We start from the raw sequence: 18,540 nt of genomic DNA, 5'->3' as shown, positions 1-18,540 counted from the left end.
ACATACTTATTGTTTTTTATTTGCATAAACTTTACCTTAAACAAAAACATTTTAACTATGATATCAATTTAAATAATTTATATATCTGAAATACATATTAATTTTCATTTGGATAAAATTTACCTTACACAAAAATATTTTAAATATAATATCAATTTACAAAATTTATACATCTAAAATACGTAATACTTTTTACTTCTATGAATTTTACCTCATACAACAACATTTTAACTATCATAATAATTCATGTGATTTATATTTCAAAAATACTTATTGTTTTTTACTTTAAGAGAATTCAACTCACACCAAAACATTTTTAATAATCAAATCAATTTACTTAATTTATATATAGGAAAAATAATTATTTTACATTTTATTAAGTTTAGCTCACACAAACACTTTCAACTATTATGTCAATTTAAGTAATTTTTGTAGGCAACATTTTAGTTCTGTAAGTATTCCAATGTCATGTCACTTTTCACAAGTAATAAGAGTCACTATGTTTATTAAGTAGCACTTTTTGGAAAATAATCTTATATGATTTTTTACATTACAAATAAAATCTAGTTTAATATTTTTAGAGGAATAAAGTGTTGGTATGTTGTATAGTTGGGTGAGTTTGTTTTCACAATATGAAGCCTCTCAGAATTTACAAATAAAGTGTTGGAAGTAATTCTTTCATGTCATTTACAAGTTCTCATTACGAGTCTCAAGGTGTCAATCTAGAAGTTGTTGATTTCTATGTTATGTGTTGGTTCCATAATTTGTTTAAGTCAAAGATTTATATCCTATATATGTGTGTGTTGTGATCAATAATAGAATGAGATGTGCAATCTTTTTTCTCTCTATTTTTCGAACATGGTATCATGCCCTGTTTTGCCCTCACTCTTTCGTGGTAAAGTCACGAAAATGTGAGAAAGTCTTAAGTGTTATTGCATTTGTACAAAAAAAAATGCGAAAGTTGATTTTTTTTTGGTCAATTTATATAAAATTTATGTGTGTGTATATGTGTAGATTTGAAGATTGTGTTGTGTGGAGTGATTTTTTTTTTGAGTTAGCATTCAAAATATAAATATTCCTCTGCCATCAAGCCACCGATGGGATCCCAAGCCATCATGGAATTTCTAACGATAAGAGGTGGAGACGTAAGCGAATTTCGTGTGTCGGAGAGATCGAGATCTGATAGATCTATTCTAGATCTGAATTATTACAGAGGGTGCAATCTGGGTTTGTCAGTTCTTATCATTTTTATTAAGCGGCTGCAATGGTTCAGCCGGTGTATAGCAGATTGTGAAGACCGTAAGATCGAATCGATCAAAATTTAAGCAAGTCAAAGGAAGCTTAACCTATTCTATCTGGTAAAGTTCAATCTTGATTATCTTGATTGTTGGTCGTAGATCTACAGCTGGAGAGGATCAATGTCAACAAGTTCAGTGACAGCTGTAGCTGCTACCATCGGAGCATCTGGCATTTTGTTTCCTGTGAACGCAATTTCAGCCTGAAGGTAGAGGAGGAGGAGCATAATCTCCTTTCCAACGGTCCCTGGAGCGGTCGTGATTGGAGTTATATTAGGCAAAGTCATATTTGGATCACCACTAGAGGAATAGTGGTCTTGGAAATAAGAGAGATGAGGAAGAAATCTCGTGTCTGGATTGGCTACTTTTCCACACTAGAAATGGCAGCTCGTGCACATGACGTGGCTGCTCTGTTATTGGAGAAAATCTGGTCGATTGAAGAGGTATTAGTGTGGGAGTAAAATACAAATGGAGTTGTCTTTAGTGTGAAATCTTGATTTGTGTTATTTAAACTAGTTTTTTCACTGTATATATGGATTCAGCGCCCCGAAAAACCTCTATGGCACTTCTATTGTGCAGGGGTTACCCATCAAATTTGTGATTTCAATGAATTCCTGTTGGAATTTTCAAAAATTAGACTGAAAAATCCACCAGAAAAACTTCCAAAAAATCATACTAAAGACAACTCTGATACAAATTGGCAAGATGGAGGATTATTGGAGCCATGTTATGCGACGGAGTTGCAAATGTTTACCGCGTGTTGTGGCTCTTTAACATAGAAAGAAAGAAATTAAAGATAGCCGATGGGACATATTGCTTCTTCATTTGCTTGATGTATTCAGCGCTTTTTCTGTGAAGCTTCACAATAAATTCTCCTAGCTTCTCGACAAACCCCTCGCTAAATAGATTATCCCAAGAGCTAGCTGCCAGCGTATCTGCATAATTTTCCCTTTTGTCTTTGAAGGCCTCACATTCTAAAATGAAATGTTTTTCTGTTTCCATTTTTCCGGAGGAACAAAAAATGCATACTCTTTCCTCCCACACTTCTTTTGGCCTTTTCCAGCACCCTACTTCACAACAGAGTTAATGAGAATTAGTCCTTAACTGAGAAATAAGAATTTTGGCTCTCCAATAGATATTGGCCTCTATGTATGCTTTTGGTTGATGATTATGTATGCTTGGTGCATATGAATGCTATGCACCATGAATTAAATGTCAAAACATAAATTGTAGTAGTGGACCATTGGGGCATTCGAGGAGAAGGTAAAAATCCTAAAAAGCATGGTGTTGCCGTTGAGACTTTCATGTCATAGTAGTAAGGTTGGGCTTCTTATAATGGTTTTTTATATGTTAATTAATCATGTAGTTAGAGTGGATGTTATGGTGATTTATATATATGTTACTAGTGAGTGTTTATTGTTCATATAATCAAGTTGGAGTGATAGATTATGTGCAAATTTTCAACCGATCAGATCTCTGAGATTGACCAGCCAGCTGCCCTATCTATTCATCTCTATTGAAGAGGAGTCAGCTGCCTGCGCGAGTCACCTTCTTACTTATAGCTCCGAGTAACCCTCCTCTAGGCTCCGCTGGACGACATCGACGTTCCTCCCGTCGTCTGACCGTCCTTGTGATGGTTCCCTGGGATCAAATATTCCCACCTAGGTTTACGTTGCCACGATCGATATTGGCCCGGCGTTTATGTACTATCGTATGTAATGCGTGTCGCAGGGGGCACTATAGTATAGGGATTTCCCTTTCTAACGCATATTCTGTCGTACTGGCTGGCATAGAGCTGTCTCCCTGCCTGCAGGCAGATGATAGTGCCGCGCACCTAATATGTGAAAGCGTCAAGCAGCGCGACCCGGTTCTACGTCCGAAGTGCTCGTCCAAGGAGGGAGTTTGCCCGACCCCCCGAAACCCAACTTGAATCACCAACATAAACCCCACCCACAAATTCATTAGTTTCGAATATAGTGAATCGATGGCGGCCCGGTGGTTCTTCAAGTTCCTCTCCTTATCAGTCGAGCCCCTCACCCATCAGAATGAGTGAGTGACTCTGTCCCTCTCCTTGACAGTGAAGGAGGGTGTCTCACATGTTTATAGTTTCATTGCTAGATTTGTGAGATGATTTATATAAATAACCACAAAAAATAGGCTAATTGTTGGAAAAATAATGTGACACACCATCCTCTAGGAACATTAGTTACAGGTAATTCCTAATAAGGTCAAGTTGATGTGACCCGTCGTGCTCCGAGAGCATCAGTACATGTTATTTTATACAAGGTCAAGTTGTAGAATTATCTACTGAAGACATTCCATACCCAGAATGTTATCCTAGATAACTGGTAAATATAGTGGAAGACCATATATTCAACAGATGGTGCAGTTCCATAGGATGGTTCATTATGGAGACTGACATGTTGCGCTCCGGGAGGTTGAGAAGTGTCAATTATGAAAATTACAACAATGATAGTCTGAAGCGGTTATGTATTAAATGGGTTAAGTGGGAAGCTTGAATGTGTGGTGAAGAAAAGAGAGGAAACCATGAGATTTCAGTGTGGATATGAGTGCTAGTGATGACCATATCAAACAATTGTAACAATGATTCATTGTTGTAATGTGTGTTTGTCACATGTAAGCATTAAGGTAGGGTGTTGGAAGTAATACTTCCATGTCATTTATAGGTTGTCATTATGAATCCCAAGGTGTCAATCTAGAAGTTGTTGATCCCTATGTTATGAGTTGGTATCGTGTCATGTCTAAGTCATAAATTGTTGAAGTCAGAGATTTATGTCTTATATATGTGTCACTGTTGTGATCAATAATAATACAATGAAGTGTGTAATTTGTGTGCACAATCTTTCTCTGACTCTCTATATTTTTCTAACACTTTTCACACGTAATAAGAGTTAACTATGTTTATTGAGTTTCACTTTTTGGAAAATAATCTTATATAATTTTTTACATTACAAATAAAATCTTGTTTAATATTTTTAGAGGAATAAAGTGGTAAGTTGTATAGCTAGGTGAGTTTGTTTTCACAATATGAAGCCAGGAAGAATTTACAGATAAATAACTTTATTTCATCACTATAGGTTACAAATTATAGTGTTTAATAATTTTCGAAGAACAAACATTTGGGCACACATCCTCCTTAGCTGCAAGAATTTTATAATTTTTTTGGTTTTTTTAATTTTGTCTTTCCTTTTATGATTGATAATATTATTTTGTATATGCCTTTTTTGTTAAAAAGATTAATTGAGCTAATGTATTCAATATTATTATTTATTTTTCAATAATTAGCCAACATATGTTTTTTAAATTTGTTTAATGTAATGTTACGTGATAACATCTCCCGCATAGGTTGTAGAGCGCCTTTCGGCTCAATTAATTTACTTTTTAAATAAAAAATAAAAGATACATTTTTGAGCGTGGGATTACTCATGTCATGGGGATTTTAGGGTTTTCTTAGTGCAAATGGTTGAGTTTAGGGTTTACATAGTACAAATGATGGTGTGATTATGATAGGGTTAGGTGTTAGAGTAGGTGGACTATAATAATGGAGGAATATTTCCTCAAGACACTTGGAATTTTCTTTTAGTGCTTTGTACTAATGAAGAATCAAAAAAATATTATGGTGTACTAAAGATTTGAATGTGGAGATACAAGAGTATGTTTTGGTTGAGAGATGTCATATATGTAGGCTAGCTGGAAGTGGTTATAAGAGAGGGGAAATATTTGGGATCAAAATGGATCTAGTAGTTTCTTATCCATCATTCAATTTGTCTGGGGAGGAGGTTGGGATCCCAACCTTAAAATCTTAGTCAAGCCTTGAAGGTTGCAATAAAGGAGTCAATCCATCAAAAAGAAAGAAAGAAAACCCTTAGGAAAAGACATGATATTGGTTTGGAAATGGTGGAAGTTTTAACCTCCATAGCACTGATCACAAAATTAATGGGAAAATTGGTGTTGCGAACCTTCTAGTCTAATTATTGGAAGTTATTTGGGTTAATTTTTTAGGATATCATCCTCGTTTTCATATACTAATTAAGGGGTGGCTCTATTTTGAATTTAGGTTAGATGGGGATGTGGAGAAGATTTAAGGTCAAGTGTGGCTTTAGGTGTAGCAGAACATATTTCTGTAGTGATGGTACCTAGGCTTTGATCCTTGAGACGAGCCATTTATACTTTATAGTATATGGGAATTGGTAATGAGCTTATCTTTAGAGCTTTATTGTGGACATGTTTTTAAGCCTATAGTTAATCACATTGGAAATTTTGTTTATACTAACGATAAAAGTTTGGATCATGAAGATAAATGGGTAGCAAGGGTTTTGGTGGAGCTTGACATTAGCAAGGGATTGGTGCCAAAACTTTAAAAAGTTTGGAAGGATCATCATTTTGTTTATTCTATTGACTATTGGAAGCTTCCATTTTGATGTAATATATGTAGGGAGATTGGACATATGTGTTCTACATGTCATGTGGTAATGGAGTTTCCTAAAACAAAGTTTTGGATCCAAAAAATTAAAAGTCTTCTGCCAATAGAGAATATAATTAGTTCATTGTTGAATCCTCCATCCATGTCTATGGGATCTATTGGAATCTGGGGAATTGTACAGAGTTACTAGCAGTGACCCATTCTAGTTGACATACATACATTAACACACACACACACATATATGAGAGAAAGGAGAGATATTCTCGTAAGTATTGATTGCTACCATGTGTATTATTTGTATCATGTGGCTTAATGCATCTACCACGTGAATTTATTTTTATCTTATGCATAAAATCTCATACTCATCCTCACTAACGAGTGCCAACCATCTAGCTTGTCTGGCATTCAAATGGGGCTTTTCAAACAAACACTTTAGTCTATTGTGGTCATTCATTAATATAAGGGTGTTGATAATAGTTGCAAGTTATAAGTCATTTGTGACATAATGTTTCTCATGCTCATTGAGCTTCCTAGATTTGTCGCTAATCACATATCCATCTCGCATAAGGAATCCTCCTAGCCCTTATTTTGCACACACCAGTACACACCAAAAAATCTTTGCTTGGATCTGCAATCTTCAATATCAGTGCATTTGTAAGGAGATGCTTTAGTTGTCAAAAGCTTTCTTCACATTCCTTTGGCCCCATAAGCTTCACTCCTTTCTTCTAAAATGAAGTCATAAAATGACCAATCTTGGAGAATACTTAGATGAATCTTTGATAGTATCTGACCAATCCCATGAATGATATTGTTAGGATCTGTTGTGACCCCTTGTTTAGAGATGGTGTGACCTAGATAGTGAATTTTCTTCTAGTAGAAGTTTCACTTGTTGAACTTAGAATATAAATGATGCTCCCTCAACAGTTTTGGTATTGTTTTTCAAGTGGGTGTACTAAGTTCGGGTGGTAGGGAGGAGTCATTGTTATCCTCCCCACCCGAGTTCTAGTCCCACTAATATTGACATGCTTTCTCCTTGAGAGTCATTTCTACATGTAAGATAACTAACTCAACTAGACATGGGTGGGGTTTTTGTGGATGTAGCTAGGATCGATCTGCAATACTATCAACCATGCTATAAAAAAAATAGTTGTAATATTGTCTTAAGGTTTTCTTCATTCTCTTCCTTAGTCTTCAAATAAATGAGTATATCATCAATGAAGACTAGTATGAATATGTCCAAGTATGTTGTTCATCAAGAACATGAATATAACCAGGGCAATAGTAAGCCCAAATGGCATCACTACAAACCCATTTTGTCTATATCGAGTCTAAAATGTTGTCTTATGAATATCCTTATCCTTAATCCTAAATTGGTGGTATCATAATCTCATGTCTATATTGGAGAACATAGTAGCTCACCTTAATTTATCAAAAATTTATTGATTTATGGAAAGGGGTGCTTGTTCTTGATAATCACTTTGTTCAATTATTGGTACTCAATACACAACTCAAGAGTGTCATATTTTTTCTGCATAAAAAAAAAAAAGGTACTTCCCAAGGAGACACACTTGGACTAACATATCGTTTGTCCAACATCTCTTTTAGTTATAGATTTAGCTCCACTAGTTTAGGTGGACTCATCCTGTAAGTTACTTGAGATACTGGTATTTCTCTTAGCATGAACTCCATTGAGAAGTCCATATCTTGCTTAGGTACCAATCTCGGTATCTCTTCTAGAAATACATCTAGCAACTGTTGCAACATGGGATAGTCTTCAAGCTTTGGTTATTTGGTGTATGTTGAGTCTAATACATGAATAGAATATAGTTGACACCATTTCCTAAGGCATTTCTTTAGTTTCATATTTTATACTTGTCTTACAACCATAGGTTTTGATATGCCTTTGAGGGTCTTAGGTTGTCCATTATTTCTAGCACATTCCAAAGTCTTGTAGAAATCTAACTTAACCTAATGTGCTAATGACTAATCCATGCAAATAAAGACACCATATGATTCTATGGGAAATATAGTCATTTTTTCCCACATTTGTAATCCACTCATTTCAATCAAGCATGCTTCCACTAACTTTGTTGTCTTTCTTTTCATCTATGTAACTAGTTGGACTAGCCATAATTCCTTATGCTTATCTTTTTGAAGGACACAAGCATCAACATAACTAAGGTTAGTTCTAGGGTTCATCAAAATAAAAACAATCATTGAATTAGTTTACCTTATACTACAACCAATTATGCATGGTTGTCTACTTGTCAGTTCTCCATAGCTACATAAATTTGAGCCATCACTTGTGCTACATCATTATTGATGAGAGCTTCTTATACTTGATAGATCCACTTGATATCATCTTTCTTGTGTGTTTAGTATCAAATTCGATGCTCTTCTCTGTAGCCCCAACACTTCACCCTTTTTCTATTCCCTTTCCTTTTGTTACATGCTTTCTGTCAACATATTCCCACTTTGCATAAGGTTATTTTTCTCAAATGTGCTTTTCACTGAGGAGCTTACCTTGGTAGCCTTTCCTATTGTCTTGTGTTGTTGTGATTTGAATCTCTTCTCCTTCAAGCCAATCTCATTTTTTTTCTTCTATGTATTTTGCAACTCAAGTCTATGCCTTGATTGCTCATAACAATATTTGGCCTTCCTTATCATATCATCAAAGTATTCAACTCATCAAACTCTATCTGGTCCTACTAGGATGAGGTAGGATGCTAAGAAAAAATTGAATTTTTGTATTCTTATCCTTAATATAGTAGTTCTAAAATTTTGTTGGCATAATCTTCCATAGTCAGTTATCCTAGCTCCAAGTCACAAAACTCCCTAATCTTCCCATCATAGTATCATTCATACAAGTACTTCCTCCTAACGTAATTCTTGAATTGTTTCCAAGAGACATTCCTTTTGTTTATTCCTTTTACATTCTTAAGGTCTTCTGACCATATGGAAGACCTTCCATTCATGTTTAATATAGCCATTTTGGCTTTCATGTTCTTCAAGAAGTCATGTATATGAAATTACTTCTTTAGTCTCAATAACCATGCCTCTACCTCTTCACCTTTCTTGATTTCACAATCAAAAGCAAGTTCCCTTTCCTTTTTTAACTCATCATACCATGTATCTTTTGAATGATTTCTCTTCTTATTCTTATGTGAGGAAGGCTTAGAATTAGTACTTGATAGTTCATTCAAGCTAACCATCCCTTCACTAGAAGAATACGTGGGGGATCTACCATCAAATGCATATGTTGTATTACTTTGGTGCCTTTCTCTAGTGGTACTTTTCCCCTTGTTGTTGGTAATTGTCCCATGCTTTTAAATATTTGATAGGATTTTCAACCACCTAGAGGGAGTTCTTTCAATGTTGCTAGAAAATGGTCCTTGCTGCAATTATTTTGGATTTCAAATAGACTTTGTAGTAGCATGAAAATCACTTCTACTTGCCTTCCCTACTCTCAAACTATTCTTTCATTGTCTTCTCTACAGATCTGAAGCCCCATCTTTAGACTCCTCCACAATTTCTGCTAGATTCAGAGTTGTTTCCACAATCCTACCTTCTTCAAATTCCTCACACCTGGAAAGTCTTATTATGTGCCAAAAAAACACACAGTTGTTAGTTGTAAGAAAATAATAAAATTTCAGCATATCTAGTTGTCTTGGTTACACTGACATTGACCCATGCTAGTTTGAAATTGATGCTATGTCACTGCAACACATTAAACGGGTTAGAATAAATCATATAAAGTTTAATCCAACAAAATTTTACTACAACAAATTTAACATTAACAACACCCAACTCATTCTTTCTCTTCTAAGCGCATTCAGTCCAAGTGGTCAACCTTAGCTCTAACACCTCTTATAACATACCTAGGCCCTTAATGTCTAGTTAAGTTTGTAGGATATCCAGAATCACCCTCTTAAGTCACCTTTAGGAAGTACATTTATCAAAATTACTTTTCCTTCAACCACCTCAAAACTTATTTCTGAGACCACCACCATCTTTTGCTCGTTGAGAGCTTCCAGTGATATAAAATTCATACAAATCTAGATTTTGACACAAAGTTGTGGCCATTTGAAGACATTTCATCAAAATTCCATGTCAACATTTGTACCACTACCATGTGGAATCCCTTTCACGCCACGTGTCATCATCATACAACACCATGCCACGTTAATTTGTCACACCAACATGCCATATTGGAATGTTGTTGAGTTCCAATATTATATGGAGGAAAACCCAATAGCCAATGTTCGACCTCCCAACATCCAACCCCCTCATATTTTGACATCAAGTAGCATGAGGCTTCAATATTCTAACAACCAAAGTCTCAACACCCAATTAACACTCCAACTATTAGAGAGTAATATCTATCTAATTACGTTTCTATCCACCAGACCATTAAGCGACTAGATAAATAATATAACTCCAGTCACCCATGAAAATTTATAAGATTTCTTCACCCTCTTACTTGATCGACCGATAATGGACCGTTTACCAATGGGAAAAGTCCACACCATCGATCTTTGTCAATCGACAAATGTATCGAGGTTTGTTAGTATTTGGGGTCTATGTTAGTAATCATTTGATGTGCTACCCAACACCCAATACTTAATACTCCAACACCCCAATACTCCAATGTCTGATCATAAACAACCTTAACTCCTATTGCCATTAAATAACAGAAATTCCAGGATCCATTAGTATTGGGGGTTCGCATGGAGGTTATTCAATGTATACCCCAACGTCCAACACACAATACTTTACCTCTGTACTTAAGCACCTTTCGGTTATCTCTTGGGCATGGCCCCCTTGTCATACCATATGACCAAGGCTAAGGGTAAGGACCCCCAAACCCAAAATTTCCAAAACCTCCAATGTTAATTCTTGTAAATTCAAAGGGTCATCCCCAAATTTTTGCAACTTTGTCTAGGCTCCCAAGCCAATTTTAGAGGACTAAAATTGACTCCAACAAGGAAAATAAATACCAAGAACTTCTGAAATATCAAAATTCCTCTCCTACCTATGAAAAAATTGCAAACTTTGTCTTAAAGAAGACATATCCATGATAGAAAAACATAGAATGGCTAATGGCTAGTTCTCATCAACTTAACCCAACTAAGATGAAAATTATTCTCACCACTTTTGGGTTACATACTATAAAAATCACACTATGAAATACATATTCTTACGCAAAGATAAGCTAACCTTATGGATTGTTTATAGAGGAAACAAAGTCTCCTCTCACTGGTAAACTATTGAATCTTCTTCATCCAAAACAAGCATACAATCACAACTATTGCCTACCACAATAGACCTAGTAAAATCCAATCCCACTAACAAAAAACAAGATCCTTAGGATCAAAACAACCTTTGGATTACCTTCCACTACACAATATATGTATCAAAATCATTACAAGGAAACATACCTTAGGGAATGTTTCTACATACAGTGTTCACTCATGACAGAAATAATAATTAATAACTAAGCACAATTATACATCAATTCAGCTCATCACCACACCATACTCAATGATCCAATATAACAACCTTCATGAAGTAATAAGCAACAATATCATTTCATTAAAAAAGAATAGTATTTTTGTCTAATTGGAAAAAATTGTTGAAAACTGGAGGAGGGAGAGCCACTCTCCACCTAGTTGTAGGCCTAGTTACACTGTAGAATTTCTTGCACATGGCCACCCCAAAGCCAAATTCAATGCCCTAAGTGAAATATTATCTTCGGGTTCAATAGAATTCACTCACGGTAGAGTACATGAAGTCCATCCCCTTCATATATAGGAAATCAATGCTCAACCTTTCAATTGATGAGTCTAGGCTTGTTAATGTTCATAGTAGGGCCATTATGCACGTATGTTCCCACTCATGCACTACCATAGCATGAGAATTCAAGTTCCTCCTTGGGCAAACCAAAATTCTTTGGGATGGGTATGTGACCCATACTCGTAGAGTATTTAGGCACCGTTCCCCCCATTATTCTCATATTGTTTGAAATTAGGTAGTTCAATCTACCAAATAAGGTATGTGGACAATTAATTTAGTAGATAGGAAAACTTTCCAATCCCCCTAATACCTTTTACTCCTTAGGAAAGCTCCCCTCTCAAGCATCAGGATCTGTATTGGTGGTTCTCTTTTCTTTAGATTTAGCAATATATTGAATTAAAATGAATATTTACATCAAAATGTATGTCAAAGTATCCATGATGGTTTTCTAGAATTATAATTCTTGATTACATATTACAAAATTTGGGGGATTTAAAAGTGGCGATATATAGTTTGTTGGAAATAATACTGACTAGTACGTAGGTGCCAGCCTACAGAAAAACTCCACTCTTCCACTAGGGACCACATTTCATGAATTTTCAGACTGGATACTCCTAGATCACAACACCACAATTTGAAGGCCACGTTTCATCAAATTTTCACACTGGACCCATCATAACTTTTAAACTTAAACTGCATCAACCAATATTTAGATAATTTGAACAATCAGATCACTGACACCAGAACACTGTGCTGAACCCAGAACCTTACATCATCATTCAGAACCAGTTGTAACCTCAAAAATCATGCATTAGAGTGTATACGCTACTTGGCTGCATCCAAACTGCGTGTATACGCTACTTCCGTTAATTGAACCTGCGTATACCTTCAAAACTACTGCAAACATAAACTTTTGAATCAAGTCTGTACCAACTATCAATATTCTGAATATCTATTGTCAACTTTCAGAGCTTTACATAGGCGAGGATAGAGATCACTTCTTCTCACTTATACAATCAATCAATCAAATGCCAACCTCCTTATGCATTCAGTTTTACATTCAGATCTAAGAAGACTTCATTGACAAACAATAGTAAAATAACAGAATTTTATCAGATAGATCAATCAGATCTGAAAAGAAGCTTTTCTTTTGTATACGCTACTTGAAAGAACCAAACCTGCGTGTATACGCTCTTTGGCTGAGACGAACCTGCGTACAGATATGCAAATATTGACTCAGAACTTTGTTGCAATTCCAAACTTTAGACAAACCCAGATCATGATAGATAATGAATAGAACAGGCGCAAAACATCAGATCTAGTCTCACCCAATATCAGATCATTCAAGAATAAGTCATTTCAAGTCTCATGATTCCTGATCCAATATTGAACTCAAGGTGCACATGAATATTTCAGATCTAGTCCCAAACATAACCCTACAACATAAAATATACTTCAGATAGAAGTATTCCTTAGAATCTTATTGCTTGCACACCTAGCCTAATGATCTTCTCCTCCTTATATACTCTTAGGCCTTTCTCAATACCTTGGACCAAAACTACTTAGGACCAATACCTTGGACCAAATACCTATGGTCAATACCTAGGACCAAATACCTCGGACCAAATACCTTGGACCAATTTCTTGGATCAAAATACTTGGTTTTCCAACATGTATGTGCTTTTCCCCCTGTGAAAGTGCATGTATATGTTATACGTTTCTTTTGTTCTGTTAACCCGCATGTATACGCTCCTTGGACAAAGTGAACCAACATATACCTCTCTTTCTTCATTCTTTGGAGTCTGATTTGTAATCCTTGCTGTTAACCTGCTGCATTGTGAACTGTCATCTAAGAGAGTTGCCATCAAGGACAAGACCTATATCATAATGCCAACAATCCCCCCCTTTGGACTTGATGGCAACAACAACACCAAGACACTCTCCCCCTTTGACATCAAGGGCAAAGGGCGGACCAAGATATTCTCCCCCTTTGACATACATTATGTTGTCCATGCTCCCCCTGAGTACATGTTGAATTCTTTGATTGAGCTCCCCTTTGTACATGCTGAGATGTACTAAAACCGTCCATGCTCCCCCTGAGCACATGCAGAGTCTGCAAAAATATTTTCCAAAAGAATAACATGACTCTATAACTCAACTATGTGAGTATGACCTTCCTATCACCAAAGACTCATACATACATCCATCTCCCAACCAAGTGGGGATATACCAAATTTGACTCATCCACCCAACCAAGTGGGGATATACCAATTTTTTATACATGACAGAAATACAATAAATATTACATCATCCATCCCATGCAAAGTGGGGATACAAATTACATCATTTGTCCAATAGGACTCATTCAAATGTATGAGAAGACATATCACACCCTAGACTTTTACATGACTTAAGCAACAAATGGTATAAATATCTGAAGCCATAGCTGGACTCAGCAACCATAATGCCAACAATGCAGAATGCATGTGAAGGCTAATGCTCCCCCTGAACCTGTGCTACCTGTGCATTGTTAATAAGTCAATGATCAAGGCATCTTTGTCAATCAGATAAAAATTAATGAACAAAGCATATCGATAGACTGTAATCATCAACAACAGACAAAGCACCCATATCAGAGTCTGCCCCACTATTTTTCTTGACTGAAAAACATATACGCTCCTTCACCCACAGAAACCCACGTGTATACGCAACTATACTTCATGAAACCCGCGTATAATAACCTTTTTCTGAAAAACTGGATTTTAACAGCAGGATGATGCAGAAACTACTCCTAGTTTTTGTCTGAGATATTCAAATGTTTCTCTGGCAGTGGTTTAGTGAATATATCAGCAACTTGTTCTTTGGAGGGAACACACTCCAATTTGATCTTTTGTTCAACCACTTGTTCTCGTAGAAAATGTTACTTGATGGGTATGTGCTTGGTCTTGGAGTGCATGACTGGATTCTTTGAAATACTAATGGCACTTGTATTATCACATAGAATGGATATGGGTGGAGTACATGTGATCTGAATGTCTTGCAAAGTTTGCATCATCCAAAGTAGTTGTGTGCAGCAAGATGCAACAGCCACATATTCTGCTTCAGTTGTTGATAAAGAAATTGAACCTTATTTCTTGTTAAACCAAGACACTAACCTGGAACCCATCTAGAATGCACCACCACTAGTGCTTTTTCTATCATCAACACTTCCTGCCCAATCTACATCTGTATATGCATGAAGAGTGAGATCTAGATCTCTAAGATACCATAAACCAAATTCCTAAGTTCCTTGAAGATATTTTAAAATTATTTTGACTGCCTGAAGGTGTCATTCCTTTGGATTTTCTTAGAATCTTCCAACTATTCCTACTGCATGCATGATGTCAAGGTGGGTACCTGTTAGATAAAGTAGACTGCCAATCATGGATCTGTAAGTTGGTTGATGTACTCCTGTTGATTCATCATTTGAGCTGAGACTACATCCTATTACCATTGGGGTACATACAAGTTTAGAATCTTCCATTCCGTACCTTTTCAAGATCTGTTTGAGATATTTGGTTTGTGAAAGAAAAATACAATCTTTATTTTGTTGAACTTGTGGACCAAGAAAATAGGTAAGTTCACCAAGCAAGGACATTTCAAATTCTTGCTGCATTACTGAAGCAAAAATCTGACTCGTGGATTCTTCATTGCTACCATCAACATAAACAATAATAATTAACAATTTATTAGTTTCAATCTTTGTATATAGATTGCTATCTGTTGAACCTTTTGTAAAACCTTGTTGGTGTAGATATTTGTCAAGGCGGTAATACCAGGCCCTTGGAGCTTGTTTCATACCATAGAGAGCCTTTTTGAGTCTGCATACAAGTTTTGCATCATTTCCAAGAATGAATCGTTATGGTTGTTCAATATTAACTTCTTCTTCTAAATCTCCATTAAGGAAAGCTAGTTTTACATCCATTTGGTATACTTTGAATTTTTGAAAGCTAGAAAGAGCAAGAAACATCTATATGGCTTCAAGTCTGGCAATAGGTGCAAAAGTTTCTTCAAAATCTATACCTTCTTGTTCAACATACCCTTTACAAACAAGTCTGACCTTGTTTCTAATGACTTCTCCATTTTCATTTAGCTTGTTTTTGAATATCCATTTAGTTCCTATAATATTTTTATCATGTGGTCTAGGAACTAATTTCCAAGTATCATTCTTTTCAATTTACTCAAGTTCTTCATCCATGGCCTTGAACCAAAATTCATCTTTGCATGCTTCATTTACATTTTGAGGTTCGGTGGAGGATAGTAATGCTAGATAGCTTGAGGTCCCTATAATGGTTCTTCTTGCCTGAACCCCTGCCTCTTTTTCCCCTAAAATTTGAGTTTCTGGATGATTTTTTTGAACATACCTAGATGGAGTCTTTTCTTCTACCATTATCTCTTCTTCAAGTGCTTCATTGGTTTCTTCTTCAATATCATTTTGATTTGATGTGGGAAAATAATCCCCATCTTCTTCATTGTCATAATCTTCTCTTTTTATCTATTTTGGATTTTTGCATGCTTCATCAACTACAACATCAGTGCTTTCAACAATTTTCCCAAGTCTTTTATTATAAAATTTATATCCTTTACTTCTAGAAGAATAACTAAGAAGAATACCTTCATCTGCTTTAGGTTCAAACTTACCAATTTTTTCATCAGTCCTTTTGCTAAAACATTTGCTTCCAAAGACTTTAAAGTCTTTTACAATAGGAGTCTTACCATACCAAAGTTCATGTGGAGTTTGAGTGCTATTTACCCTAACATTTGCTTTGTTGAGAATAGTCATGGCAACTAATGCAGCTTCACCCCAGAAGGTTGCAGGAGTTCTAGATTCATTTAGCTTAGCTCGAGCCATTTGTTGAATTGTTCTGTTCATTCTTTCTACTGCACCATTTTGTTGAGGAGTCCTTGCGGTGGAGAATTGCCTTTTTATTCCATGTTGTTCACAAAATTCAAAGAATTCATCCGATGTAAATTCTCCTCCTCGATCAGATATGAGGCATTTGATTTTTCGATCTGATTCATTTTCGACCAAGGCTTTGAAGGCTTGGAACTTTTCAAATGCTTCATCTTTATTCTTTAGAAGACCTATCCAACACATTCTAGAAAAACCATCAATGAACAAAATAAAGTATTCTTCTCCACGAGGTGACTTTTTCCTTGATGGTCCACATAAATTAGTATGGACAAGTTCAAGAGGCTTACTAGCCAACCCTTCTTTTTCCATGAAGTGAACTCTGGTTTGCTTGCCATTTGACATGGTTTGTATATTGTATTTTCTAGGATGCTGATATCTAGAAGATCATGAACAGCCTTGAGTCTACATGCTTTTCTTATTTGAGAAAAGCTTAGATGTCCCAATCTTATATGCCACAACCAGTTTTCATCATTTTTGCTTAGATAGCATTGTTTTTGTCCTCCCTTGAGTATGTGTAAGTTGTTTGGAGTTCTTGTACCTTTGATCACGGTCTCTCCTGTATCAAGCTCACGAAAAACAAATATGTTTGATCAAAACACCACTTCATTTCCTTAATCACACATTTGACTGACACTCAACAGGTTATGCTTTAAACCATCTACATACATAACATTTCTAGCTTTAACCTTTTCTTTCAAGAAAACATAACCTTTACCTTTTATGACAGCAGGAGTGTCATTTCCAAATGAGACATTCTTTTCTTTTTCTAAGGCATTATATGAGTGAAGTTTTTCTTTGTCACTTGTCATGTGTTTGGAGCATCCATTGTTGATGTACCATTGATTTTCTTGTCCTTCTGCATACAAGGCTATACCACATCTTTCTGTTTGAGATTCGTTCCTTCTCCATATCTTGGGATTTAATGGTGTTTGCTCCTTTTGAGATGCTTGCCGAAATTTTCTCCTACTTTCAGATTCTTCATGACCAAAGGTGTTACAGATTGAGGATTCTATTTCATTTTCAAGAGGAGAAAAGTTATTATAGGAACTTCTCTTGATTCCTGTTACACGCCTTTGATTTCGTGCTTCTCTAGTCATGATGGTTTTGTAAGCAACACATTGTGCAGCTTTGTGCCCAAAATTATGACATGAAAACATTTCCCATTAAAGAATTTCCTATGACTATCAAATCTATTAACCTGGTGATTGTAGTTTTTATTGATATTCATCTTTGGAGCAAATTGAGTATGATTTGCCTGAGGTTGGTTGTGGCTTCTATTCATTCTTGGAGTAAATTGAGTATGATTTACCTGGTGATCAGCTTTATGCCTTTGCTGACGATTGTCATACTATTCACTGGTCTTTGCTGCATCAAGATAGCTTTTGGTGGAGGTTGACAGCTTCTGTGATTGAGATGCTTCTTCAGTATATCCAAGACCTATCTTTATCAAAGGAGAATGTTGAACTTTGATAATTTCGTTTAAAGTTTATGATCCTTTAGCAAACCTAAGATTGAGAGATTCCGTTTTCTCAAGATCCTTTCTTAGACCCACAATTTCACATTCTAGTTTTTCATTGTGTTTTTCTTTTTCAGCAAGTTGGTATGTCAAGGTATCTATAATCATATTCTTTTCTTCTAAACAGATTTTGAGTTTATAGATTTCTTCATGAAGGTCTTCCTCTTCTAAAGCATCCCAAAAATTATCATCGTCATAAGCCATGAGAAGTCTATAATCATCACTATTAGATAAACCATCATTATCCTCATCTAAACTATCCCAAAAATCATTGCTATCGTAAGCCTTGAGAAGTCTGTAATGTTGTCCAATTTCATCTTCATCACTATTAGATAAACCATCACTATCTTCATAAGTATAGTAACTCCTTTTATTCACAACTTGTTTTCTATTCCCTTTGCATATTCCTTTCCTTTTTCATATTTATCTCTATAAGGACATCTGGCAGCATAATGACCAACTCTGCCACAAGCAAAGCATTTGAAGGGTAGCTTACCTCTAAATCTTCTAGAACCCCGTTGAAGCTTCTAGACGAAAT

This window comes from Pinus tabuliformis, chromosome J, assembly GCF_031772625.1.
Source record: "Pinus tabuliformis cultivar Carrire ecotype Pingquan chromosome J, CPIR1, whole genome shotgun sequence".
In the NCBI taxonomy this organism is placed as follows: Eukaryota; Viridiplantae; Streptophyta; class Pinopsida; order Pinales; family Pinaceae; genus Pinus; species Pinus tabuliformis.
The sequence above is the reverse complement of the archived record's forward strand: the minus strand, read 5'-3'. Positions refer to the sequence as shown.